The sequence below is a fragment of the Trachurus japonicus genome, chromosome 9 (assembly GCF_045865225.1).
Source record: "Trachurus japonicus isolate A0001 chromosome 9, Traja_1.0".
Classification (NCBI taxonomy): Eukaryota; Metazoa; Chordata; class Actinopteri; order Carangiformes; family Carangidae; genus Trachurus; species Trachurus japonicus.
In genome coordinates, this window is record NC_140915.1 from 2,716,848 (window position 1) to 2,744,778 (window position 27,931).

A 27,931-nucleotide genomic window follows, 5' to 3' on the forward strand; every position below is an offset into this window, starting at 1 on the left:
TATACTATGAGAAACGAATTTGTGAAGCGTTCCTCATTTTTGTTTATTTGCCTCAATCTTGTTATTATGTACAGTTAGAGACTCCATCAGAGCAGCTCTGGCTGCTGCCTCCCTCTCAGATTTGTTTACAAGCTTAGCAAATTCACCAGAATGTGGCCAAAAGTAACCCCACAGGACAATCAGGATCCGTCTCCCCGGAGGAGGCCTTTATTTGGTAGGCCCTACGAGCGAAGAAGCAAAGGCCGTGCGCTGCGCTGCTTTTGGACGGTAGTGAAGGTGGCTGTTTGGGTTTTTGATTTGATTTGACAATCAGGATCCAAAAAAGCGTTTCTCATAGTATAAACAAAAATGAGGAACGCTTCACAAATTCGTGAAGCATTCCTCATTTTTGTTTATACTATGAGAAGAAGCAAAGGCTGTGTGCTGCGCTGCTTTTGGACGGCAGTGAAGGTGCCCAAACCCACCTACTGTCTGAGGCAGGCACACGGGCAATGCGCCACCCTGGACTATGCCTTGACAAATCTACCGAGCAACACCAGTGATTCCAGACAAATGCAACAGGCACACAACCGCACCACAACAAGGCCGGCAGATCAAAATGTGGAAACGCTTCACGAATTTGCGTGTCATCCTTGCGCAGGGGCCATGCTAATCTTCTCTGTATCGATTCCAATTTAGTGTATGCACTTGCCGAAGCAAGCACAATGACTCATGTGTGATGGCCCCCTTTAATACCCAGTCAGGAGGCCCAACCCCCTGCCACCGGTGCGCCCCCCAGCGCTCCTGGCCTGAATAGACAGGCCTTTTGGCTACAAAAACGTGAGTTTCCATTTTTAATCTACACAAAAAAAGCGTTTCTCATAGTATAAACAAAAATGAGGAACGCTTCACAAATTCGTGAAGCGTTCCTCATTTTTGTTTATACTATGAGAAGAAGCAAAGGCTGTGTGCTGCGCTGCTTTTGGACGGCAGTGAAGGTGCCCAAACCCACCTACTGTCTGAGGCAGGCACACGGGCAATGCGCCACTCTGGACTATGCCTTGACAAATCTACCGAGCAACACCAGTGATTCCAGACAAATGCAACAGGCACACAACCGCACCACAACAAGGCCGGCAGATCAAAATGTGGAAACGCTTCACGAATTTGCGTGTCATCCTTGCGCAGGGGCCATGCTAATCTTCTCTGTATCGATTCCAATTTAGTGTATGCACTTGCCGAAGCAAGCACAATGACTCATGTGTGATGGCCCCCTTTTAATACCCAGTCAGGAGGCCCAACCCCCTGCCACCGGTGCGCCCCCCAGCGCTCCTGGCCTGAATAGACAGGCCTTTTGGCTACAAAAACGTGAGTTTTCATTTTTAATCTACACAAAAAAAGCGTTTCTCATAGTATAAACAAAAATGAGGAACGCTTCACAAATTCGTGAAGCGTTCCTCATTTTTGTTTATACTATGAGAAACGAATTTGTGAAGCGTTCCTCATTTTTGTTTATTTGCCTCAATCTTGTTATTATGTACAGTTAGAGACTCCATCAGAGCAGCTCTGGCTGCTGCCTCCCTCTCAGATTTGTTTACAAGCTTAGCAAATTCACCAGAATGTGGCCAAAAGTAACCCCACAGGACAATCAGGATCCGTCTCCCCGGAGGAGGCCTTTATTTGGTAGGCCCTACGAGCGAAGAAGCAAAGGCCGTGCGCTGCGCTGCTTTTGGACGGTAGTGAAGGTGGCTGTTTGGGTTTTTGATTTGATTTGACAATCAGAATCCAAAAAAGCGTTTCTCATAAAATAAACAAAAATGAGGAACGCTTCACAAATTCGTGAAGCGTTCCTCATTTTTGTTTATACTATGAGAAGAAGCAAAGGCTGTGTGCTGCGCTGCTTTTGGACGGCAGTGAAGGTGCCCAAACCCACCTACTGTCTGAGGCAGGCACACGGGCAATGCGCCACCCTGGACTATGCCTTGACAAATCTACCGAGCAACACCAGTGATTCCAGACAAATGCAACAGGCACACAACCGCACCACAACAAGGCCGGCAGATCAAAATGTGGAAACGCTTCACGAATTTGCGTGTCATCCTTGCGCAGGGGCCATGCTAATCTTCTCTGTATCGATTCCAATTTAGTGTATGCACTTGCCGAAGCAAGCACAATGACTCATGTGTGATGGCCCCCTTTTAATACCCAGTCAGGAGGCCCAACCCCCTGCCACCGGTGCGCCCCCCAGCGCTCCTGGCCTGAATAGACAGGCCTTTTGGCTACAAAAACGTGAGTTTCCATTTTTAATCTACACAAAAAAAGCGTTTCTCATAAACGAATTTGTGAAGCGTTCCTCATTTTTGTTTATTTGCCTCAATCTTGTTATTATGTACAGTTAGAGACTCCATCAGAGCAGCTCTGGCTGCTGCCTCCCTCTCAGATTTGTTTACAAGCTTAGCAAATTCACCAGAATGTGGCCAAAAGTAACCCCACAGGACAATCAGGATCCGTCTCCCCGGAGGAGGCCTTTATTTGGTAGGCCCTACGAGCGAAGAAGCAAAGGCCGTGCGCTGCGCTGCTTTTGGACGGTAGTGAAGGTGGCTGTTTGGGTTTTTGATTTGATTTGACAATCAGGATCCAAAAAAGCGTTTCTCATAGTATAAACAAAAATGAGGAACGCTTCACAAATTCGTGAAGCGTTCCTCATTTTTGTTTATACTATGAGAAGAAGCAAAGGCTGTGTGCTGCGCTGCTTTTGGACGGCAGTGAAGGTGCCCAAACCCACCTACTGTCTGAGGCAGGCACACGGGCAATGCGCCACCCTGGACTATGCCTTGACAAATCTACCGAGCAACACCAGTGATTCCAGACAAATGCAACAGGCACACAACCGCACCACAACAAGGCCGGCAGATCAAAATGTGGAAACGCTTCACGAATTTGCGTGTCATCCTTGCGCAGGGGCCATGCTAATCTTCTCTGTATCGATTCCAATTTAGTGTATGCACTTGCCGAAGCAAGCACAATGACTCATGTGTGATGGCCCCCTTTTAATACCCAGTCAGGAGGCCCAACCCCCTGCCACCGGTGCGCCCCCCAGCGCTCCTGGCCTGAATAGACAGGCCTTTTGGCTACAAAAACGTGAGTTTTGACAATGACAATCAGAATCCAAAAAAGCGTTTCTCATAAAATAAACAAAAATGAGGAACGCTTCACAAATTCGTGAAGCGTTCCTCATTTTTGTTTATACTATGAGAAGAAGCAAAGGCTGTGTGCTGCGCTGCTTTTGGACGGCAGTGAAGGTGCCCAAACCCACCTACTGTCTGAGGCAGGCACACGGGCAATGCGCCACTCTGGACTATGCCTTGACAAATCTACCGAGCAACACCAGTGATTCCAGACAAATGCAACAGGCACACAACCGCACCACAACAAGGCCGGCAGATCAAAATGTGGAAACGCTTCACGAATTTGCGTGTCATCCTTGCGCAGGGGCCATGCTAATCTTCTCTGTATCGATTCCAATTTAGTGTATGCACTTGCCGAAGCAAGCACAATGACTCATGTGTGATGGCCCCCTTTTAATACCCAGTCAGGAGGCCCAACCCCCTGCCACCGGTGCGCCCCCCAGCGCTCCTGGCCTGAATAGACAGGCCTTTTGGCTACAAAAACGTGAGTTTTCATTTTTAATCTACACAAAAAAAAGCGTTTCTCATAGTATAAACAAAAATGAGGAACGCTTCACAAATTCGTGAAGCGTTCCTCATTTTTGTTTATACTATGAGAAACGAATTTGTGAAGCGTTCCTCATTTTTGTTTATTTGCCTCAATCTTGTTATTATGTACAGTTAGAGACTCCATCAGAGCAGCTCTGGCTGCTGCCTCCCTCTCAGATTTGTTTACAAGCTTAGCAAATTCACCAGAATGTGGCCAAAAGTAACCCCACAGGACAATCAGGATCCGTCTCCCCGGAGGAGGCCTTTATTTGGTAGGCCCTACGAGCGAAGAAGCAAAGGCCGTGCGCTGCGCTGCTTTTGGACGGTAGTGAAGGTGGCTGTTTGGGTTTTTGATTTGATAATCAGAATCCAAAAAAGCGTTTCTCATAAAATAAACAAAAATGAGGAACGCTTCACAAATTCGTGAAGCGTTCCTCATTTTTGTTTATACTATGAGAAGAAGCAAAGGCTGTGTGCTGCGCTGCTTTTGGACGGCAGTGAAGGTGCCCAAACCCACCTACTGTCTGAGGCAGGCACACGGGCAATGCGCCACCCTGGACTATGCCTTGACAAATCTACCGAGCAACACCAGTGATTCCAGACAAATGCAACAGGCACACAACCGCACCACAACAAGGCCGGCAGATCAAAATGTGGAAACGCTTCACGAATTTGCGTGTCATCCTTGCGCAGGGGCCATGCTAATCTTCTCTGTATCGATTCCAATTTAGTGTATGCACTTGCCGAAGCAAGCACAATGACTCATGTGTGATGGCCCCCTTTTAATACCCAGTCAGGAGGCCCAACCCCCTGCCACCGGTGCGCCCCCCAGCGCTCCTGGCCTGAATAGACAGGCCTTTTGGCTACAAAAACGTGAGTTTTCATTTTTAATCTACACAAAAAAAGCGTTTCTCATAGTATAAACAAAAATGAGGAACGCTTCACAAATTCGTGAAGCGTTCCTCATTTTTGTTTATACTATGAGAAACGAATTTGTGAAGCGTTCCTCATTTTTGTTTATTTGCCTCAATCTTGTTATTATGTACAGTTAGAGACTCCATCAGAGCAGCTCTGGCTGCTGCCTCCCTCTCAGATTTGTTTACAAGCTTAGCAAATTCACCAGAATGTGGCCAAAAGTAACCCCACAGGACAATCAGGATCCGTCTCCCCGGAGGAGGCCTTTATTTGGTAGGCCCTACGAGCGAAGAAGCAAAGGCCGTGCGCTGCGCTGCTTTTGGACGGTAGTGAAGGTGGCTGTTTGGGTTTTTGATTTGATTTGACAATCAGGATCCAAAAAAGCGTTTCTCATAGTATAAACAAAAATGAGGAACGCTTCACAAATTCGTGAAGCGTTCCTCATTTTTGTTTATACTATGAGAAGAAGCAAAGGCTGTGTGCTGCGCTGCTTTTGGACGGCAGTGAAGGTGCCCAAACCCACCTACTGTCTGAGGCAGGCACACGGGCAATGCGCCACCCTGGACTATGCCTTGACAAATCTACCGAGCAACACCAGTGATTCCAGACAAATGCAACAGGCACACAACCGCACCACAACAAGGCCGGCAGATCAAAATGTGGAAACGCTTCACGAATTTGCGTGTCATCCTTGCGCAGGGGCCATGCTAATCTTCTCTGTATCGATTCCAATTTAGTGTATGCACTTGCCGAAGCAAGCACAATGACTCATGTGTGATGGCCCCCTTTTAATACCCAGTCAGGAGGCCCAACCCCCTGCCACCGGTGCGCCCCCCAGCGCTCCTGGCCTGAATAGACAGGCCTTTTGGCTACAAAAACGTGAGTTTTCATTTTTAATCTACACAAAAAAAGCGTTTCTCATAGTATAAACAAAAATGAGGAACGCTTCACAAATTCGTGAAGCGTTCCTCATTTTTGTTTATACTATGAGAAACGAATTTGTGAAGCGTTCCTCATTTTTGTTTATTTGCCTCAATCTTGTTATTATGTACAGTTAGAGACTCCATCAGAGCAGCTCTGGCTGCTGCCTCCCTCTCAGATTTGTTTACAAGCTTAGCAAATTCACCAGAATGTGGCCAAAAGTAACCCCACAGGACAATCAGGATCCGTCTCCCCGGAGGAGGCCTTTATTTGGTAGGCCCTACGAGCGAAGAAGCAAAGGCCGTGCGCTGCGCTGCTTTTGGACGGTAGTGAAGGTGGCTGTTTGGGTTTTTGATTTGATAATCAGAATCCAAAAAAGCGTTTCTCATAAAATAAACAAAAATGAGGAACGCTTCACAAATTCGTGAAGCGTTCCTCATTTTTGTTTATACTATGAGAAGAAGCAAAGGCTGTGTGCTGCGCTGCTTTTGGACGGCAGTGAAGGTGCCCAAACCCACCTACTGTCTGAGGCAGGCACACGGGCAATGCGCCACCCTGGACTATGCCTTGACAAATCTACCGAGCAACACCAGTGATTCCAGACAAATGCAACAGGCACACAACCGCACCACAACAAGGCCGGCAGATCAAAATGTGGAAACGCTTCACGAATTTGCGTGTCATCCTTGCGCAGGGGCCATGCTAATCTTCTCTGTATCGATTCCAATTTAGTGTATGCACTTGCCGAAGCAAGCACAATGACTCATGTGTGATGGCCCCCTTTTAATACCCAGTCAGGAGGCCCAACCCCCTGCCACCGGTGCGCCCCCCAGCGCTCCTGGCCTGAATAGACAGGCCTTTTGGCTACAAAAACGTGAGTTTTCATTTTTAATCTACACAAAAAAAGCGTTTCTCATAGTATAAACAAAAATGAGGAACGCTTCACAAATTCGTGAAGCGTTCCTCATTTTTGTTTATACTATGAGAAGAAGCAAAGGCTGTGTGCTGCGCTGCTTTTGGACGGCAGTGAAGGTGCCCAAACCCACCTACTGTCTGAGGCAGGCACACGGGCAATGCGCCACTCTGGACTATGCCTTGACAAATCTACCGAGCAACACCAGTGATTCCAGACAAATGCAACAGGCACACAACCGCACCACAACAAGGCCGGCAGATCAAAATGTGGAAACGCTTCACGAATTTGCGTGTCATCCTTGCGCAGGGGCCATGCTAATCTTCTCTGTATCGATTCCAATTTAGTGTATGCACTTGCCGAAGCAAGCACAATGACTCATGTGTGATGGCCCCCTTTTAATACCCAGTCAGGAGGCCCAACCCCCTGCCACCGGTGCGCCCCCCAGCGCTCCTGGCCTGAATAGACAGGCCTTTTGGCTACAAAAACGTGAGTTTTGACAATGACAATCAGAATCCAAAAAAGCGTTTCTCATAAAATAAACAAAAATGAGGAACGCTTCACAAATTCGTGAAGCGTTCCTCATTTTTGTTTATACTATGAGAAGAAGCAAAGGCTGTGTGCTGCGCTGCTTTTGGACGGCAGTGAAGGTGCCCAAACCCACCTACTGTCTGAGGCAGGCACACGGGCAATGCGCCACCCTGGACTATGCCTTGACAAATCTACCGAGCAACACCAGTGATTCCAGACAAATGCAACAGGCACACAACCGCACCACAACAAGGCCGGCAGATCAAAATGTGGAAACGCTTCACGAATTTGCGTGTCATCCTTGCGCAGGGGCCATGCTAATCTTCTCTGTATCGATTCCAATTTAGTGTATGCACTTGCCGAAGCAAGCACAATGACTCATGTGTGATGGCCCCCTTTTAATACCCAGTCAGGAGGCCCAACCCCCTGCCACCGGTGCGCCCCCCAGCGCTCCTGGCCTGAATAGACAGGCCTTTTGGCTACAAAAACGTGAGTTTTCATTTTTAATCTACACAAAAAAAGCGTTTCTCATAGTATAAACAAAAATGAGGAACGCTTCACAAATTCGTGAAGCGTTCCTCATTTTTGTTTATACTATGAGAAACGAATTTGTGAAGCGTTCCTCATTTTTGTTTATTTGCCTCAATCTTGTTATTATGTACAGTTAGAGACTCCATCAGAGCAGCTCTGGCTGCTGCCTCCCTCTCAGATTTGTTTACAAGCTTAGCAAATTCACCAGAATGTGGCCAAAAGTAACCCCACAGGACAATCAGGATCCGTCTCCCCGGAGGAGGCCTTTATTTGGTAGGCCCTACGAGCGAAGAAGCAAAGGCCGTGCGCTGCGCTGCTTTTGGACGGTAGTGAAGGTGGCTGTTTGGGTTTTTGATTTGATTTGACAATCAGGATCCAAAAAAGCGTTTCTCATAGTATAAACAAAAATGAGGAACGCTTCACAAATTCGTGAAGCGTTCCTCATTTTTGTTTATACTATGAGAAGAAGCAAAGGCTGTGTGCTGCGCTGCTTTTGGACGGCAGTGAAGGTGCCCAAACCCACCTACTGTCTGAGGCAGGCACACGGGCAATGCGCCACCCTGGACTATGCCTTGACAAATCTACCGAGCAACACCAGTGATTCCAGACAAATGCAACAGGCACACAACCGCACCACAACAAGGCCGGCAGATCAAAATGTGGAAACGCTTCACGAATTTGCGTGTCATCCTTGCGCAGGGGCCATGCTAATCTTCTCTGTATCGATTCCAATTTAGTGTATGCACTTGCCGAAGCAAGCACAATGACTCATGTGTGATGGCCCCCTTTTAATACCCAGTCAGGAGGCCCAACCCCCTGCCACCGGTGCGCCCCCCAGCGCTCCTGGCCTGAATAGACAGGCCTTTTGGCTACAAAAACGTGAGTTTCCATTTTTAATCTACACAAAAAAAGCGTTTCTCATAAACGAATTTGTGAAGCGTTCCTCATTTTTGTTTATTTGCCTCAATCTTGTTATTATGTACAGTTAGAGACTCCATCAGAGCAGCTCTGGCTGCTGCCTCCCTCTCAGATTTGTTTACAAGCTTAGCAAATTCACCAGAATGTGGCCAAAAGTAACCCCACAGGACAATCAGGATCCGTCTCCCCGGAGGAGGCCTTTATTTGGTAGGCCCTACGAGCGAAGAAGCAAAGGCCGTGCGCTGCGCTGCTTTTGGACGGTAGTGAAGGTGGCTGTTTGGGTTTTTGATTTGATTTGACAATCAGGATCCAAAAAAGCGTTTCTCATAGTATAAACAAAAATGAGGAACGCTTCACAAATTCGTGAAGCATTCCTCATTTTTGTTTATACTATGAGAAGAAGCAAAGGCTGTGTGCTGCGCTGCTTTTGGACGGCAGTGAAGGTGCCCAAACCCACCTACTGTCTGAGGCAGGCACACGGGCAATGCGCCACCCTGGACTATGCCTTGACAAATCTACCGAGCAACACCAGTGATTCCAGACAAATGCAACAGGCACACAACCGCACCACAACAAGGCCGGCAGATCAAAATGTGGAAACGCTTCACGAATTTGCGTGTCATCCTTGCGCAGGGGCCATGCTAATCTTCTCTGTATCGATTCCAATTTAGTGTATGCACTTGCCGAAGCAAGCACAATGACTCATGTGTGATGGCCCCCTTTTAATACCCAGTCAGGAGGCCCAACCCCCTGCCACCGGTGCGCCCCCCAGCGCTCCTGGCCTGAATAGACAGGCCTTTTGGCTACAAAAACGTGAGTTTCCATTTTTAATCTACACAAAAAAAGCGTTTCTCATAGTATAAACAAAAATGAGGAACGCTTCACAAATTCGTGAAGCGTTCCTCATTTTTGTTTATACTATGAGAAGAAGCAAAGGCTGTGTGCTGCGCTGCTTTTGGACGGCAGTGAAGGTGCCCAAACCCACCTACTGTCTGAGGCAGGCACACGGGCAATGCGCCACTCTGGACTATGCCTTGACAAATCTACCGAGCAACACCAGTGATTCCAGACAAATGCAACAGGCACACAACCGCACCACAACAAGGCCGGCAGATCAAAATGTGGAAACGCTTCACGAATTTGCGTGTCATCCTTGCGCAGGGGCCATGCTAATCTTCTCTGTATCGATTCCAATTTAGTGTATGCACTTGCCGAAGCAAGCACAATGACTCATGTGTGATGGCCCCCTTTTAATACCCAGTCAGGAGGCCCAACCCCCTGCCACCGGTGCGCCCCCCAGCGCTCCTGGCCTGAATAGACAGGCCTTTTGGCTACAAAAACGTGAGTTTTCATTTTTAATCTACACAAAAAAAGCGTTTCTCATAGTATAAACAAAAATGAGGAACGCTTCACGAATTTGCGTGTCATCCTCAGGATGAGGAATGCTTAACGAATTTCAAATTCGTGAAGCGTTTCTCATAAAATAAACAAAAATGAGGAACGCTTCACGTGAATCTTTTCAAAGATTTTTAATGTTCGCGGGTGTCTGAAAAGTTTTTTTTGACCAAAAATCAAACATTTTCACATTTTCACAACATGTTATTGTGGAAAAACACATTTCATGAAATTGGAACGATACAGAGAAGATTGTGCTGGTGCCTCGGATGAAAGGCAAATTCGTGAAGCGTTCCTCATTTTTGTGTATTTGCCTCAATTTTGTTGCTATGTACAGTTTGAGACTCCATCAGAGCAGCTCTGGCTGCTGCCTCCCTCCCAGCCCACTGCGCCCCCTGTGGCGGAGCTCCGCTACTGCAGCCCAACGCAGAAGTTTGGTCGAAATCGGGCCAGAGCCGATTTTCAAAGATTTTTGACGTTTTTTTTTTTTTTTAAACTGTACATAACTGTAAATTAACAATACAACTCACGCAGATAAACGAAAATGAAGAACACTTCACGAATTTTGCATGTCAAATCTTCTCTGTATCGATTTCAATTTATTATATGCACTTGCCGAAGCAAGCACAACAACTCATGTGTGATGGCCCCCTTTTAATACCCAGTCAGGAGGCCCGACCCCCTGCCACCGGTGCGGCCCCCAGCGCTCCTGGCCTGAAAAGACAGGCCTTTTGGCTACAAAAACGCGAGTTTCCATTTTTAATCTACACATACATTTACAATGGTGATATTCTGGCAGTTTGACTTGTTAACAAGTTTAGCAAATTCACCAGAATGTGGCCAAAAGTAACCCCACAGGACAATCAGGATCCGTCTCCCCGGAGGAGGTCTTTTTTTGCTTGTCATCCTCAGGATGAGGAATGCTTTACGAATTTCAAATTCGTGAAGTGTTTCTCATAAAATAAACAAAAGTCAATCTTGTTATTATAGCCGCGTTTCCACTGCAGGAACTTCGGGGTAATTTTACGGGGCCAGCCCCGTTGGTGCATGTTTCCACTGCAGGAACCTCCCCCACAGGGCCATTTACAGGAACTTTTACGGGGGCCAACGGAGTACCTACTCCAGGGTATAGGTACTCCGTTCGGCCCTGAAAAGCTGCTGGGTGGGGCTCGAGGTTAACCCGGCGCTGATTGGCTAAAGCTAGAGCAGGCTCTCTGAAGCCATCAGAAAGCACCAAAACAACCGGCATTTTTAAAATCCAGCAGAAGGGGAGCATTAGCCTAGCAGACACCGCTGTAAACAACAAGAAAACAGAAGATGTACGACAAATGGACCGACGACGAGGTGCAGGCACTGATTGCAGTCTACGGCACCGAGGAGATTCAGAGAGGGTTTGAATCATCGCGGCGAAATGAAAAAATTTATCAGGACATATCAGCGCACCTCAACACACTGGGGATCCATCATACCGCAAAACAATGCCGTGAAAAGTTAAAAAAACTCAAGCAGGATTACAAGAAACTGAAAGACCACGGGGACAGCTCTCCATTCCGACACCCCTCCATTTCGACACCCCGCTGCTCCGAAATACCCCCACTTCGAAACACCGCTGTTCCGACACAGTCCCCCCGCAGCTGTCCAATGTCGAAGGTGCTGAACCGCGTGATGTTGTTTACATTCTGCTTTGTGGCTTGTCTGTGAAACGTGCGCTGCTCAGGGACTGGGCAGATCTGTCCCACTTGCTTTCTCCCCGACTCCGTTGTTGGAGATCTCCCACACAGTAAAAGGAATACACTTTATTTCTCCCCCGCTGCGCCGCTCGAGCGCGGCTGAACCCGGCTTGAGCTCACAGGGGCGCGAGGCTGCTGCAGCCGCCGCTCGTGCTGACAGCTGACTGAGGGAGATGCTTTGGTTAGGCTTAGGCAATGAAGAAAGGAGTTGGTTAAGTTTAGTAAAAAGACCAGGTAGAGGCTAGACAGGCTAAGCATAATGAACATTATGTCATTAATATGAAGTATTTGCTTGTTTTGCAGTTAATTATGCACATGATCCGTTTGACCCCAAAAAGGAAAAAAGGATCAATGCGCACTGTGCACTGGGGGTTTCCCCCAATAGCCTTTTCGGAGTAGCGGGGTCTTTAGAAAAAATAGAAAACCCCGCTATTACGATGAATGGAAGTCTATTGTCGGAAAGGCGGGGCTTCGGAAAGGCGGGGTGTAACCAAAGACCACAACAACCGGAGCGGTTCCGACCGAAAAATAAATAAATGGTATGGTCAGCTAGACGCCATCCTGGGACACCGACCGTCGTACACCGCAAACCCAGCAACAAAGGACTCAGCCCCACAGTCTCAGCAGACTACGTCCTCTAGTGAAGCTCCGGAGGACGGCGAGTCGTCGATGAGTCCCGATGAGCCTTTATCTACAGGTAATGACAGCATGACCACATGTTTTGATTCTGATGACACTGACAGATTTTTCTGCTCGGTAGCGTAGCTAAGGATGCTAACGTTAGCCTGCTTGCTTGTGTGTTTGTGCTGAAAACTATGCACGTTTCTCATGTGTGTCATGCTTTTGTGTTTTAGCACAACACTTGGAGACCACACAGGTTTCGTTTATGGAGCCACCCTCCTGCAGCACCCCTCGTCATTCTGGAGCATCCAAAAGCATCAGTAAGTATAAAGTTACAGGTTATTTAGCACAGTGTGATCTGATACACCTGTTGAAATACTCCTAATAATAATCCTACTTTGGTTTTCATTTCCACGTTTTGGATATTGTTGTAAACACTTACCAACAGATTCAACAAAAAAGCTATACACAAATTGAATTAAACGTATGTGTTATGATAAGAGTGGCACCAATCTAATTATGTTTTCTATTCTATTTTTCTACAGGAAAGAGAAAAAGGGACTTCGATTTAGATGCCCTGAGGGAGATGGAGGAGGACAACAGGAGGGATGCCAGAGAGCAACGCGAACTCCTCTTCCAACAACTCGCAGAACATGAGGAGCGGACTGCTGCTGCACGGGAGAGGGAATACATGCTGCGGAGGCAGGACGCTGAGGAATCAAGAAGGCAAATGGCTGTGTTTCAGCAAGGGCTTCTGGCCATGTTTGGGTCCATATTCAAAACACGGTCCCAGCCTGAACCCCCTCCTCTGGACTAAAGACTTTTATTTTATTCTGATATTTCTGCACTTTATACTCCTCTGCACGTTTTGTTGTCCCCCATTGTATAAAGTTTGCATATTTTTATTGCTGTGTTTTAAAATAAAACAAGTTTGAATGCCAGCAGTTGGTTTTCGTGTGTGTATTTACAAAAGAGAAACCATAAAAGATGTATTACATGCACATGCAAGGCAAATATAAACATGCATTAAAGCAAAGTATAACACAATTTTAAAAAAAAACGTTTTGTACAGTCATTTGTATTCTTGGTGCTCAGTGTAGTTTACATTGTTTTAATAGTACACAACAGTAAAGCTGTACAACTCTAAGGGTTGTTGAGGTGGCGCATAAGAGCAGCACGAGCTGCTACACCTGTATCTAACCCATCAGGGAGCGGTGCATCAGGCTGGTTGAGGTTGAGGTGAACAGGATTTGCCCATTCCTCTCTGAACTCCTCACCATGGCTCTCACACAGATTGTGGAGCACACAACATGTGATCACCATTGATTTGACCAAGTCTGTGTTACAGTCATTTCTTTTGAGAAGGCAGCGCCACCTGCCCTTTAGCCGTCCAAAAGCATTTTCCACTAGAGGGTGGATCGGGCCTGGAAATTAAGCCCGTGCCCGGCCCGAGCCCGAGACTTTCAGACCCGACCCGACCCGAGCCCGAATTAATTAATTAAAAACCAGGCCCGACCCGGCCTGATACCCGAAATATTATTATGCAAAATTCATGTTATTTTCAATGAGCTTCTCCTGATGCGACGCGAGCGAGCGTCCGACAGTCACATCTGACGCCCTCTGTCCACACTGAATCCGCGCGTCTGTGGAAGCACATCAGCTGTGCGCTCGTCCACTCAACATCAGACTGGAGACATAACTACCCGGTTACAAGATGGGTGAATACTTGCTTACGTTTGTAGGCTACCTTTTAAACAGAAAGCAAATATAATGATATATATAGCCAACAGCACATTGTGTCTAGTGTAGGAACATGAGGAGCAAAAACATAATGCAGACAACTAATAAACACAATGTCTCAGCATCCGAAGGAGGCGATGCGTGAACGGGAAGCAGACCGTGGTGGTTCTCAATCACACACTCTTTCAATTAACAAAAAATAAATTAAATAGCCTACAGTAAACAGCATAGTCAAAATGTGTGTTATACGCATGCTTCTGTGTCTGGCAGCGACGCACAGAAGCACAGAGGTGTGGGTCTAAAACACACCATACCACTGGGAGTCTGGGGTCACACGTATTATTATATCTCTTTCTGCCTCATAACTACAGTGCCATGGATTTATCGGTGAAGAGTGAACTGCTGTCTTAGTGCTGAATATGACCAAGCGCCGCTGTCCGCTGTCAGTGCTGAAATATGAATGAATGACAGCGTGAGAGAGAGAGAGAGACTCGATACCTGAGAATATTATAACCGCTGTGATCGGATTCGGTACCGTTTCATGAAGTGTGCCTAATGAGCACTCATGAGGAGGAGTCTCCTCTCCCGGCGTAACACAACGTCAGTATTTTCCAGTAGCTTCTCATCACAGTCCGCACCGTGCAGCCCGACCCGACCCGACCCGAGCCCGAATTAATTCATTAAAAACTCGGCCCGGCCCGGCCCGTTACCCGGGCGGGCTGCCCGACCCGGGCGGGTACCCGGCCCGATTCCAGCCTCTATTTTCCACCACCACTCTAGCCCTGCTAACTCTGACGTTGTAGTTTGTCTGTTCTGCTGTGAGGCGGCCATTGTCCATGAAGGGTTTCATGAGCCAGCTGGTCTGAGGATATGCAGCATCACCCAGTATATAGTAGCCCAAGTCATGTCCCTCAACAGCACGTGTTTGTCCTGAGAACCTGCCTTCAGTGTCCAGCATATTCCAGAGTCCAGACCTGCGCATAACTCTGGCGTCGTGCATGCTGCCAGGGAGCCCTGCAAAAACATTCCAAAAGAGTCCTTTGCCATCCACCACAGCCTGCAGGACAATAGAATACCAGCCTTTTCGGTTAAAGTACTCTGTGTGGTACTCCTGTGGTGCTAAGATGGGGATGTGTGATCCGTCTATGGCACCGACACATTGTGGCAGACCCCATCTATTTTCAAAATAATGTGCCATTTCTTGAAGTGTAGCTGCATCTGGAAACTGGATAACTTCAGGCCACAGTATATTCTCTACAGCTGAACAAAAGGCCTTCACACACTTGCAGGCAGTTGCGCGGCTGACTCCAAACAGGTGGGAGATGCTCCTGTATTCTGCATTTGTTGCCAGCTTCCACACTGCTATAGCAACTCTTTGCTGGAGGGGCACACAGAGGCGAAAATTCGTGTCCTGCTTTTCCATCGCTGGTTGCACGCGTTCACACAAGTACCGGAAGGTTTCCCGTGACATCCTAAAGTTCTGCAACCACTGGTCATCAGAGAAGGTCGGCACCACAACTTTCCACCATTCGTCACTTCTCTTGTGAGCCCAAACAATAGGAGCGGCACGTCGCGCGCGTTGGAAAAGCATCTGTAACACGGTAAATTGCATGAAAGTTAATGATTGAAACTAAAGTAAAAACACGACTGTAGTTTGAAGAGTTCTAAAACTTGAACTCGCGTGTTCGTTTGGTGAAGTACACAGGAGACGTTCAATTACAAAATTTTCCAAAATTTATTTATAAAAAAATCACCTAGGAAAAGAGATTGTGTACAGAGCTCCGGACCAGACTAAGTTTCCCTGACCAACATGCCGCAGCAGCATCAGTTCACGAAGTCTGATGCTGTCTCCTGTCCCTGTCCGGCTTTATAGTTACTGATTACACAAATGCAAGATGTGATGTAATTGATGCAATGTGCATTCTCATTGGCTGGAGTCCAACACGCCATCCTGCAGTGTTTAATTCCACTTTCACGCCTTGTCCCGGTCAACTGCTGATAGCTCCTATCAAGCAAAGAAACAGACAGAGAAAAGGACAAGACACACAACCCTATGCATTCGTCAGCTGACTATCACAGTTAGGTAGGAAGACAAAACAGACTAAACAAACTAAATACATTTACAAATCTGTGTCCATCTATGATATTTTCTATGACCACTAGTAGCTATACATCACTGGCTTCTCATAAAAAGCAGTGGAGCAAAAATGGCATATAGATTTATTTTTATTTTTTATAAAATGTTAATATATTGGTCTAAATATTGGTTGAGGTAAGAAAATAAGAATAAAATTGAGTGACAGTGACTGTGAGCAACCACCTTCCAAATAATTTATACACCTCATGTGAACATTGTTATCAGCAATTTATTGAAGCAGCAGACTGCATAATGTTTTTATATTTAGCCTACCGTAATTCATTTTCACCTGTTGCACTTTTGGCCACTTTTGCTGTATGAACTTGTATTAGTAGGCTACTTGTTATGTATTTAAGATTATAAGGAATTTGTGCAATGAATCAACTTCCACTGCTCATCATTTAGGCAAAGTGCACAACTGTTCATTTGTGAAAGGAACTTGAGTTGTGATTATAATTTTGGATCATTCAATCAGTCCCAGATATCCCAATTGTTTATCCAACAACCAGTGCACTCAGTCCCTGTGTGTGACTGCTACTTCCCTTGTCATATGTCATTCTCTGGGCTGTAAGAGCAAAACACAGTAATTAGACCAATTATAGAAAAGTTGATTACATGCTTCATTATTAATCTGTTTGTCACGTGCTTATCATATGTCTAAGGCAAATGTCAATATCCCAAACATTATAGCAATATACGATTTTGGAGTAAATATCACAACAAGTTCAAACATGCGCTTGGTTTTGAATTAAACAAAAGTATCTTACCATTCGTCTTCGTGTGCGACGCTGATATGCATCCTCAGCCAAGGAATGCTCCAACAAAGCAATTTTCACAGTATCTTTTGTCTCGTTTCCTCCCTTGCTCTCTCAGCCTTCTCCAAATCCTCTTTGAGACGCCTTCTCCTCTTGTTCATGCCATCAATCGCCATGTGCACAAACACACAAACCAGAAACGCGGCTACCGCCTCAGCTCCTTCCATCCTTCTTCGCTGTTGTTGTGTTGTTGGTCGTGTTGTTGTTACGGTTTTAGTGACCTGCCTGGGTGACGTCACGGTCGAAACTGTCGCACAACGATTACGCGGCAATCGAAACTCATGACGTCGCCGAGGGGTCCGACTCTGCAGTGGAAACACGGCTATTGAGAGGGCCGAGTGAGAGGACGGTTCCTGTAGAAGTTCCTACCCCCTCCCTTTACCAGGAACTCCTGCAGTGGAAACACGGCTTATGTAAAAACATTTTCACATTTTCACAACATGTTATTGTGGAAAAACACATTTCATTAAAATTGGAACGATACAGAGAAGATTGTGCTGGTGCCTCGGATGACACGCAAATTCGTGAAGCGTTCTTCATTTTTGTGTATTTGTCTCAATTTTGTTGCTATGTACAGTTTGAGACTCCATCAGAGCAGCTCTGGCTGCTGCCTCCCTCCCAGCCCACTGCGCCCCCTGTGGCGGAGCTCCGCTACTGCAGCCCAACGCAGAAGTTTGGTCGAAATCGGGCCAGAGCCGATTTTCAAAGATTTTTGACGTTTTTGTTTTTTTTTTAAACTGTACATAACTGTAAATTAACAATACAACTCACGCAGATAAACGAAAATGAGGAACGCTTCACGAATTTGCGTGTCATCCTCAGGATGAGGAATGCTTAACGAATTTCAAATTTGTGAAGCGTTTCTCATAAAATAAACAAAAATGAGGAACGCTTCACGTGAAGCGTTCCTCATTGTAGTTAGCGGGGTCTTGGTCGACAACGTTGAAGTAATTCAGATATAATACCAGAGACGTTCTATATGTATGCCTAGAAGGACTTTGGTAATACCGAGTGAGTATTTTCATCGTGTTGGACTCGGGGCCAACGGTGCGGTGATAGCTAGGCTAGAGCTCGCTCCAAGTCATTTTACCCTCTGTGCAAACGTCATGTAACTTTACACCAAACGTCGTGTAACTTTACACCAAACGTCGCGTAACTTTACACCAAACGTCGTGTAACTTTACACCAAACGTCGTGTAACTTTACACCAAACGTCGAGTAATGCGGCACTTTTGACACGTTTGACGTTGCTTCTGTTGTGATGCAGCACATTTGATATATTGACGTTGGATTTGACGTGTTTTTTTTTCATCGTTGCTTTTGTTGTTATTCATGTAGCCTACAGTAACAGTAAGTATGTACAGTAAGTATTGTACTTCGTGGTTGTCAGTCACATATGAAGAAGTTACTGTCCCAACACCGTGTGCATGACAGGTTTCACCAAGCAGAGACACACAGGTTGTGTAGTCACCCATCCCCCCACCAACGCCACTGTCACTTGTGCTGAAAGTTATTTAACCCTCTGTTCAAACGCTTAAGGTTACACAAAACGTCGAGTAACGCATCACTCTCTACATGTTTACATTGTATTCGACATGCTTAGGGTTGCTTCTGGTGTGATGCAGCACATTTGATATTTATTTATGGATTAGCCTTTTTTTTTCTTTTAAACGTTGCTTCTGTTGTTATTCATGTACAGTAACAGTTAGAATTATTGTAGTTGATGGTTGTCACTCACATATGAAGAAGTTACTGTCATGTCTGTCAAGTTTCTGTTTGCTTTTGCACATTTCATGTTTATGTCTTGTCTTTCCTGTTTTATTTTGAAATCACTAACCCTCTGTCTCTGTTGTAGAGTTACTTCCTGCACGCCCTTCCCCCGTCCCGTCACACCTGCTCCCTGATTGTTCTCCCCACCTGTTTCCCATCTTCCCCCATTACCTCTTGTACTTTACCTTGTGTGTCTCACAGTCTAGTTGCCAGTTTGTTGTACCTCACAGTGCTCGTCCCAGCTTATATCATAGTCCAAGCCATAGCCTGTTTTGTGTATGACCTTGCTTGCCCCTTTGACCTGCCTTTTGCCTCTCGATTTTGGAAACCTCTGCCTATCTGACTGCCTGCCCGTGTATCGAACCCTGCCTGGTAATAAACCTGCCTTTTTGTCTGAACCTACTGTGTTGTGCATTTGTGCCCACCAGTTCTGCGCTCTGGAGTTCATGACAGTTACTGTCCCAACACAGTGTGCATGACAGGTTTCACAAAGCAGACGCAGATTAAAGGCAGTGCTGTCACAGTGTTTAATCTGCTTGGAGCCACCGACTGTTCTTAAAGGATGCTGGCCCCCTCTGTCATGTTGTTTTTCAGCTCTCACTCTTTTTTTTTAGGATGGATTACCGTCCGATTTTCCGCCGCCAGGCCACGGTGGCGTCGGTGGCCTCCGACCTGACCCTCCATCCTTGGCCTGAAGCGGCCAGGCTGCCCTCCACGCCTGCCCTCAGCTGTTCCCTGAAGTGAGGATTTCATCATACCTTTCTTTTTAATGTCATGTCATGTGTTGTTGTTAGCTGCTGGACGACTTGAAATGCCCTGGATGAATACATTACTTTCCTACTTCTACTCTCCAGGTGGTGGCAGTGGTTCAGCTGAATCGGCCGGTGAGGGGCATGGACCAGCAGCCGGTGGGGTTTGGGGCTCACCCCAAGGAGACCTTTAAGTCCCTCTACGAAGCTGCCAGCAGGGAGAGTCGGACGTGAGTATCCAGTCACTGTTGTGTGTGTGTGTTGATCAGTCGGCTGACTGCCTTGCCCCCGTGTCGCTCTGTAGCTATGTGCAGTGGGTGAGGACCATGTCTGTGGTGCCAGGAACCAGACTCCGCAGCCTGCAGGCATATGTGCTGGGCCGGGACCGAGAGGCCGCCGCCGCCGCTAAGACAGCTGGACCCGGCACACCAGGCCAAATTTCCAGCTGTCCTCACGTACAGGTAAGCACCAGACCTTTTACTTCACACAAACACTTTGATCTGCCCTGACTGACTGACACTTATTCTCATCCCCCTGCTGTCCTGCTCTTCTCTGTCGTCCTCTTCCTCAGGTTGTCGTGTGATAAGAGTGATCGGGCACATGAGGGAGCGCACTTTGGGGAACAGTGCCTCCCGCCTCCATGCGACTCTGATGGAGCAGCACACCACAGAGTGGATGTCGCGGTCGACGAGCTACCTTTCCGTGCTACGCAAGTTTGGGGTTCCAGGTGTGGCGGCGCCTCAGCAGGCGGTGGTGGTCCCGCTGATGCACCCGGTTCCCTGTGTGTCCTGGCTTCTGTCCGTCTACGTGAGGGAGGCCTGCACGCGCCTGCAGGAGACGAAGGCCAGGGTCACGTCCATCTTCGGATCCATCCTTAAGATGGACTCAACAAAGAAGGTGAGCTGTGATCTGTGTCGTTGTTGCAGCCTACGTGTGTGTTTATATTTACACATCTTACATAATGTGTGTGTGTGTCTGTCTCTCTCTTGCTGTGCAGATGACAAATAAACTTGCAGTCACCAGGCCTACGTGACGCAGCTTCAAGTGAGGGAGATGGCCGCCCAGTGGACAAAGCTGTCTGACAGGGACAAGGCGGCTGTCTCCTTCCCCCCGCGCCACCAGGACCGTCTCGTGCGGGGCCGATTTAAGACCAGGCGGCCCCACACCTCAGCAGCTGGCACTGAGAGCGTGACGCGGTGAGTCAAGTCAAACTGCTTTGCTGTGGATGTGATGTGACTGGGGCGTGGACCACAGAGCCTCATTGCCTCTCTCTCTGTGTGCAGTTTGTTCCTGGGTAAAGGCGCGGGGGCGGCACAGTCCCCGGACGCCACCAGGCTGATGGATGCCATCTTCCTGGGGCTGTGCCGGATCCACAGCGAGGGCCGTTCCATCGTGGGGGTCCACGTGAGTCGCTGGTCGGCTGTCAGGAGGGACTGCACTGTCATCAGAGACAACATCTACACCTGCAGAGACCTCCTGGCAGTCGCACCCATCCAGCTGTTTGAGGTGAACCAGCGGACCCTCCTGCAGTGGTAAGAGCCGTGTGTTTGACACCAACTCTCTGACGGTCCCACAGAAGAGCAGCGTGTCCACAGTCTGATATCTGTCATGTGTTTCCATCAGTCAGGCCATAGCGGCGGTGCCGCTGACCGTAGCCCTGCCACCGGCCACGGAGGAAGAAACAGCAGCAGAGCCCCTCCAGCCAGCCCGGGCACTACTGCGCCAAGGTTGGAGGCAGATCGGTGGAGGAGCGGCTGCAGATGAAGAGAGCAGCGGCTGCTTCACAGGTTTGTCTCCTTCTCGTTTTCCACAGTGACGTCGTCTCTCTCCATGGTAGTTACATGATTCAGACTTAAGACTTTCTTTCTGATGACCTTTTCCACCTCTTACTCCACAGCCTGCCCCCCCAGAAAGAAGAACTCCAGAAACCCTCCGGTAAGTGAGCCCCCCTCTCCCCGATCCACCTGCAAGCTCAGGTAACCCAGGTAACCCAGGTAACCCACCACCACCACCAGAGGGAGAGAGAACCTCCTCCCACCACCACCATCACCATCATCATCTCCTCCACCACTCGTGAACATGAACAGAGATGATCCTTCATCATCACCATCATCCTCCTCTCCTCCCCCCAGTGACAGCCGACAGGAACAGCAGATCAACACACTGTGACAGGTCGAACAGCCTGACACCTCCACAGTCATGTGACCCACCAGCCTGTCACAGACCAGTGACAGGCAGCCAATCAGCTTTGGCTTTGTCACATGGTGAGTTCAGAGTGACACACGTCACTTGGGGAGTGGGGGGGTGGGGGGGCTTGCATTCTTCACTGTTAATGACCCATTCATCCCAGCTGATCACCCTGACACATCTTTGTAATATGAATAGACCCAGACCCTGCTGCCTGAATGGAGGAGCCCCCGTAACCCTAACGACCCAGGAGATGGACAGCTCTGCCTCTAACTCCCCCCGGCACCCCCACCCCCCAGGAACCAATCCAGGTACCAAGTGTGAGATGCTGTTAAAGCAACAATAAGCACATGACAGTGTAAATAAGAATAAGGTAGTTTTTAATAGAAAATTGTTCACACAAGTATTAAAATACAATTCACACTGAACACTGCAAAACAAAAAACCCCAAAACACGTTTAAGGACACTTGATGTGCCTGCCGCTGCTCCTCCAGCCACACGAGTGGATGCACAGAAAGTTACTCCATGTAACTGGGAGTGTCCGACTTTTTTACAGTTGTACTGTCTCTTTCCTCCCACTGCCTGACAGCTGATTGGCTGAGAGTGCTTGAGAGGTGTCACCCAGTCACCTGTGAAGACACATGACAGACAGAGACATGTGCTACAGGTGAGGGCTGCTTCATCCGTATAATGTGGGAAACTGAACTCCCTGATTGCTTTCGTTCATTCTTCTTTCACTTCTACTCTTCTCATTCTTCCTCTCTTTCTTTGCAGGATGGAGGCAGAAAAACATTAGACCAAAGACTGACCAGCTGGGGGTGGAAAAGAAAGAGGATGATCAGTAAGAAAACTTTTCAGACATTTTTGACCCCTTTTTTTAATAAAAATGTTTCACACTGACATGACTGTCTTCATCTCCATCTTGGATCAGGAAGATGGGATCGCAACTGACAGCTGACAGGTCAAATCCGACCACCTCCCTTCGATCACCTCCCTGAATCCGACCACCTCCCTGAATCCGACCACCTCCCTCCGATCACCTCCCTCTGATCGCCTCCCTCCATCAAAAGTGACAGCTGACAGGTCAAATCCGACAACCTCCCTCTGATCACCTCCCTGAATCCGACCACCTCCCTCTGATCATCTCATGCATGCATTCAAAGTCAAAGTCAAAGATATCTTTATTATCCCCTGGGGGCAATTTGTTTTGCAAGCAGCAAAAAACAGAAACAGACAACAAACAAACCCAAAAATCACTCATCATCACTACTAGGCTGGACTACTGCAACTCTCTCCTGTCAGGATGTCCGAAAAAATCTCAAAAGTTACAGTCATAGTTATAGTCAACTAACTATATACAAACTACAAAAACTGGTAATGCAGCTGTCACCAGCTGTCACCAGCAGTCATAGCTGCAGCTCAGCGTCCTGCCACATCTGCAGGGAGCTCAAAAAATTGGACTCTGGCTAGAGACAGGGATGTCATTCAGGGTCAGGGTTAAATCTTTCTATCGCTACTTGCAGAAGGCGAATGTCTCTCTGGGCAACTCAAATGTCTCTCTGGGCAACTCGAATGTCTCTCTGGACAACAAAAACCACCATGACCAGGGACCTCCAGTTTGGATCAACACGTCACCACCAGTCATAGCTGCAGCGAGGTGTTCCGTGTTCTTGAACTTTGGGATGGATGTTTTCTCAGCAGATCTGATCATTTACCTCATGCAAGTGACAGCTGACAGATCTGATCAGGTCAGGTCATGGCCTCCTCCTGCTCCCCCCTGTGTAAAGGTGCCAAAAGGAACTTCAGACACACCTAGGATCTCCAGAGTCATCAAGAAACTTAAGGGGAACATCAGAGGCCCTTTGTACATGACGACCCTCTGCCTGTTCCCGGGAGAGCTGATTGGCCAACAGTTGTTGGGGGTGGGACCTGGTCACCTGTAAAGTATCTGTGTGAACTGTCCCACAACCACACACAGCTGCTGCAGAGAGAGAAAGAGGAGATATAGCTTACAAGTAAGTGTTTTTTTTCATGACTGTTGTTTTGTGAGACTTTGTGGCCTTTTCTTTCATTTCTACTCTACTACTGATTTTCCAACCTCTCTTTGCAGGATGGAGAGCTACAAAACAGAGACAGAGGGTGATACGGAGGAGATGATGCCTGGTAAGAAAAAAAGTTTTATATTTTACACCTTTACAAGGAAAAACAAGGGAAAATGTTTCACACTGACTTTCTTTTCTCCACCACTGATATGACTGTTGTCTCTGTGTCTTGCAGTAGAGCCAGACCAGGCTGCCTCCACGTCCTCCAGCCCCACCTTCACCTCCACCTTCACCTCCAGCTCCAGCTCCAGCTCCCCCAGCGGCTCTCACTCCCTCTACTCTCCCTCCTCAACCCCCTCCTCCTCCACCTCCTCGTCACCAACACGAGTCAAACTGGAGAGGAACAAGAGGAAGCAGAAGAAGAAGGAACCTGGTAAGAAGAAAGATTTTTACATTTCAACCTTTACAGAAAATGTTTCACACACCAGGTCTTGGCGCTCCAACGCTGACATGACTGTTGTCTCTGTGTCTTGCAGTAGAGCCAGACCAGGCTGCCTCCAAGTCCACCTCCACCACCACCACCACCACCTCCACCTCCACCTCCTCCACCACCACCACCTACACCTCCACCTCCACCACCACCACCTACACCTCTACCTCCACCTCACCAACACGAGTCAAACTGGAGAGGAACGAGAGGAAGCAGAAGGAACCTGGTAAGAAGAAAGATTTTTACATTTCAACTAGGGCTGGGCGATATGGCAAAAATACCATATCACTATCACGGTTTTTTAAATGAAGTCACGATTTCAATTTCATCACGATCTTAAATTAAAAAAAGAAAAACAGACAATTCAGGCCAAAGAACCTTTCTGAACAGATTTTAATCTAAATAGTTGCAATTTTGCCAACACGTGCAAACAACGTAAACATAGTAAAAGGTAAACAACAACACTCTGATAAAGTGTAGCTTTCAATAAACATGAAAGTAAAATATTAATGAAGACATTACTGTTTGTTTTATTCAACACGGTCATTTTAACAGGATTTTAAGTATCAAAACACTAAAAAGCTGATTGAAAAGGGTCAAATAAAAATACAAACTAAAGTAACTGTTATCTCTTTTAGCAAACTTTGTAAATGTCCTTTGTTTGCGCTTTGCAGCATAGAACTGCAGTTTATAGAATGAGCCCCAGACGATCCTACGATCTCTGCACTTTGGCAGATCGTCTACACGCTCTAATCCTTCACCATCTAATATCGTCATATCGCCCAGCCCTAATTTCAACCTTTACAGAAAATGTTTCACACACTGACTCTTGGCGCTCCAACGCTGACATGACTGTTGTCTCTCTCTGTGTCCTGCAGTAGAGCCAGACCAGGCTGCCTCCACCTCCACCTCCAGCTCCCCCAGCGGCTCTCACTCCCTCTACTCTCCCTCCTCCTCCACCTCCTCGTCACCAACACGAGTCAAACTGGAGAGGAACAAGAGGAAGCAGAAGCAGAAGGAACCTGGTAAGAAGAAAGATTTTTACATTTCAACCTTTAGAGAAAATGTTTCACACACCGGGTCTTGGTGCTCCACCACTGACATGACTGTTGTCATGGGACACTGTTACTGCTGGTTTGCCCCAGATCTAAATTAAAGAGCAAGGGTGACAGAGCATTTTCTGTTGTGGCCCCAAAATTGTGGAACACCTTACCCCTCCACATCAGAGCAGCTGAAACTCTGGAGCTTTTTAAATCACTTTTAAAGACTCACCTCTTTTCTCTGGCTTTCAACTCACCTTGACACCCTGACACCCTGACCTTTTATGTTTATCTTTTAGTATAGCTTTTAATTGTTTTATCTTATCTTAGTAACTGTTTTTACGGCCCTATTTTACTGTTAATCTATGTTTGATGATTTTGTTGTTGCTAGCACCTGTACGTTGTGCAGCACTTTGGGCAACTAAGGTTGTTTTTAAATGTGCTATAGAAATAAACTTTGAGTTGAGTTGAGTCTCTGTGTCTTGCAGTAGAGCCAGACCAGGCTGCCTCCACCTCCACCTCCACCACCACCACCACCACCTACACCTCCACCTCCACCTCACCAACACGAGTCAAACTGGAGAGGAACGAGAGGAAGCAGAAGGAACCTGGTAAGAAGAAAGATTTTTAAAATTCAACTAGGGGTGGGCCATATGGCAAAAATATCATATCACGGTTTTTTAAATGAAGTCACGATTTCAATTTCATCACGATCTTAAATTAAAAAAAGAAAAACAGACAATTCAGGCCAAAGAACCTTTCTGAACAGATTTTAATCTAAATACAGGGATGCAAACAGCGCGCCGAAAAGCGAAACTCGCTTTTTTCATGACCAATTAGGTGACTTGTGTGAATCGTTCAGATCCGAAGAGTTTTTGTTTTGAGAGGGGGGGGGTCTCAGCTGGGGGCAGTAAAATGTTTTTCTAACAGGCTGACAGTGACAATCACGTGAAACTGAGGCGAACTCATTCATGGTCTCTGATTATACTGATAACAGCCTACCTATTCACCTCCGATGTAGACGCGCGACGTGCGCGCTCGTTACCCAAAGCGGCGCGTGCATTCGGTGCGACGGCGATGCCGTTTTTCCCCCCTTCCCGTCCGTGGAGCTGTGCGCCGCGGACATGCACGGTTCCCTACGTTGCTGTGCCGAAGCTCTAAGTGGAAAGACGTCGCCTCCGCGATGTAGAATGTGTTTAAAGTGAAACTAACACATTATATAGGCCTATATGTCCATTACACACTGAATGAAACATCCTATGTCTTTATTTATTCAGTTTATTTTAATAGTAATAATGACTAACAATCAGTGAAGACCTAAAATTCAGTATCTCCAAAATTTAAGTTTTAAAGCATTTTTAATATAGAAATGTTGGCCTTCTGAAAACTATGTCCATCTATAATCAATCAATCAATACTTGGTTGGGGTTGAACTACTGGAAATTGACTTTTCCATGATATTGTAATGTAATCATTTGTTAATGGTGAGCACCCCACCCCCCACCCCCCCACGCCAGACAATTCCTCTCTTTTTTGGTCCTGAGCCGTTTGCATCCCTGTAAATAGTTGCAGTTTTGCCAACATGTGCAAACAACATAAACATAGTAAAAGGTAAACAACAACAACACTCTGATAAAGTGGACTCTTGCAACATAAAAGGTAGCTTTCAATAAACATGATAGTAAAATATTAATGAAGACATTACTGTTTGTTTCATTCAACATAGTCATTTTAACAGGATTTTAAGTATCAAAACACTAAATAGCTGCAAATAAAGTAACTGTTTTCTCTTTTAGCAAACTTTGTAAATGTCCTTTGTTTGCGCTTTGCAGCATAGAACTGCAATTTATAGAATGAGCCCCAGACGATCCTACGATCTCTGCACTTTGGCAGATCGTCTACACGCTCCAACGCTGACATGACTGTTGTCTCTGTGTCTTGCAGTAGAGCCAGACCAGGCTGCCTCCACCACCACCTCCTCCACCACCACCACCACCTACACCTCCACCTCCACCTCACCAACACGAGTCAAACTGGAGAGGAATGAGAGGAAGCAGAAGGAACCTGGTAAGAAGAAAGAATTTTACATTTCAACTAGGGGTGGGCGATATGGCAAAAATATCATATCACGTTTTTTTTTAAATGAAGTCACGATTTCAATTTCATCACGATCTTAAATCAAAATTTAAATATCTTGGCGTGTTTCTGGATCTGAATTAAAATTTTAAGAAACATGTTAAAAAAAAATGTTTAAAACCATAAAATACAACTTAGTTAGTTTTAAACACATCAGAAATTGTCTCTCTCTGGATGCAGCCAAGATATTTATGCACGCCATGATCCTGTCCCGCATGTCATATTGTATCACCTGCTGGGGGCAGGCTGGTGAATCTACTCTGAGACCTCTGGAGTCTTTATACAAACAAACTTTAAAAACACTGGACAAAAAGCCAATTCGTTATCATCATTGTAGGATACTTGAGAAACATGAGTTATTGAGCTTTGAGAATTTTAGGTCATTCGCCAATTTGTGTATGGTCTATAAAATTTTAAATGGTTTGGCCCCACAGCCATTATGTGTTTTTGTCCACGCTCGCTCGTCAAATTCCATCAGATCCACTAGAATATCCTCCATACGAGATTGTACCATACCATTTCGCCGCACTGTAGCGGGGCAATCTGCTTTTTCTGTAAGAGCCACAAACCAGTGGAATACCTTACCTGACGCCGTAAGGAGCAGTAGCTCTCTCAGAGTCTTCAAATCTAACCTAAAAAATCTGTTAAAAGCTG

The 27,931-nt window shown here is 46.8% G+C and overlaps 1 protein-coding gene, 14 non-coding genes and 1 pseudogene across 15 annotated transcripts in view; 2 read left to right on the forward strand and 14 right to left on the reverse strand.

Moving 5' to 3' along the window:
• The window catches only part of LOC146980516 (uncharacterized), a 528,771-nt gene that overhangs the window by 155,399 nt on the left and 345,441 nt on the right, over positions 1 to 27,931 (reverse strand). The window lies entirely within an intron of this gene.
• LOC146980595 (U6 spliceosomal RNA) lies at positions 596 to 703 on the reverse strand. Its single transcript, XR_015036690.1, has one exon. It is a non-coding gene; the product is annotated as a U6 spliceosomal RNA (small nuclear RNA).
• On the reverse strand, positions 1,123 to 1,230 carry LOC146980596 (U6 spliceosomal RNA). Its single transcript, XR_015036691.1, has one exon. It is a non-coding gene; the product is annotated as a U6 spliceosomal RNA (small nuclear RNA).
• Positions 2,044 to 2,151, reverse strand: LOC146980597 (U6 spliceosomal RNA). The gene has a single exon (XR_015036692.1). It is a non-coding gene; the product is annotated as a U6 spliceosomal RNA (small nuclear RNA).
• LOC146980598 (U6 spliceosomal RNA) lies at positions 2,896 to 3,003 on the reverse strand. The gene has a single exon (XR_015036693.1). It is a non-coding gene; the product is annotated as a U6 spliceosomal RNA (small nuclear RNA).
• LOC146980599 (U6 spliceosomal RNA) lies at positions 3,427 to 3,534 on the reverse strand. Its single transcript, XR_015036694.1, has one exon. It is a non-coding gene; the product is annotated as a U6 spliceosomal RNA (small nuclear RNA).
• On the reverse strand, positions 4,344 to 4,451 carry LOC146980600 (U6 spliceosomal RNA). Its single transcript, XR_015036696.1, has one exon. It is a non-coding gene; the product is annotated as a U6 spliceosomal RNA (small nuclear RNA).
• On the reverse strand, positions 5,265 to 5,372 carry LOC146980601 (U6 spliceosomal RNA). The gene has a single exon (XR_015036697.1). It is a non-coding gene; the product is annotated as a U6 spliceosomal RNA (small nuclear RNA).
• On the reverse strand, positions 6,181 to 6,288 carry LOC146980602 (U6 spliceosomal RNA). Its single transcript, XR_015036698.1, has one exon. It is a non-coding gene; the product is annotated as a U6 spliceosomal RNA (small nuclear RNA).
• On the reverse strand, positions 6,709 to 6,816 carry LOC146980603 (U6 spliceosomal RNA). Its single transcript, XR_015036699.1, has one exon. It is a non-coding gene; the product is annotated as a U6 spliceosomal RNA (small nuclear RNA).
• Positions 7,240 to 7,347, reverse strand: LOC146980604 (U6 spliceosomal RNA). Its single transcript, XR_015036700.1, has one exon. It is a non-coding gene; the product is annotated as a U6 spliceosomal RNA (small nuclear RNA).
• LOC146980605 (U6 spliceosomal RNA) lies at positions 8,161 to 8,268 on the reverse strand. Its single transcript, XR_015036701.1, has one exon. It is a non-coding gene; the product is annotated as a U6 spliceosomal RNA (small nuclear RNA).
• Positions 9,013 to 9,120, reverse strand: LOC146980606 (U6 spliceosomal RNA). The gene has a single exon (XR_015036702.1). It is a non-coding gene; the product is annotated as a U6 spliceosomal RNA (small nuclear RNA).
• Positions 9,541 to 9,648, reverse strand: LOC146980607 (U6 spliceosomal RNA). Its single transcript, XR_015036703.1, has one exon. It is a non-coding gene; the product is annotated as a U6 spliceosomal RNA (small nuclear RNA).
• LOC146980608 (U6 spliceosomal RNA) lies at positions 10,021 to 10,123 on the forward strand. Its single transcript, XR_015036715.1, has one exon. It is a non-coding gene; the product is annotated as a U6 spliceosomal RNA (small nuclear RNA).
• Positions 17,310 to 17,406, forward strand: LOC146980609 (U6 spliceosomal RNA; annotated as a pseudogene).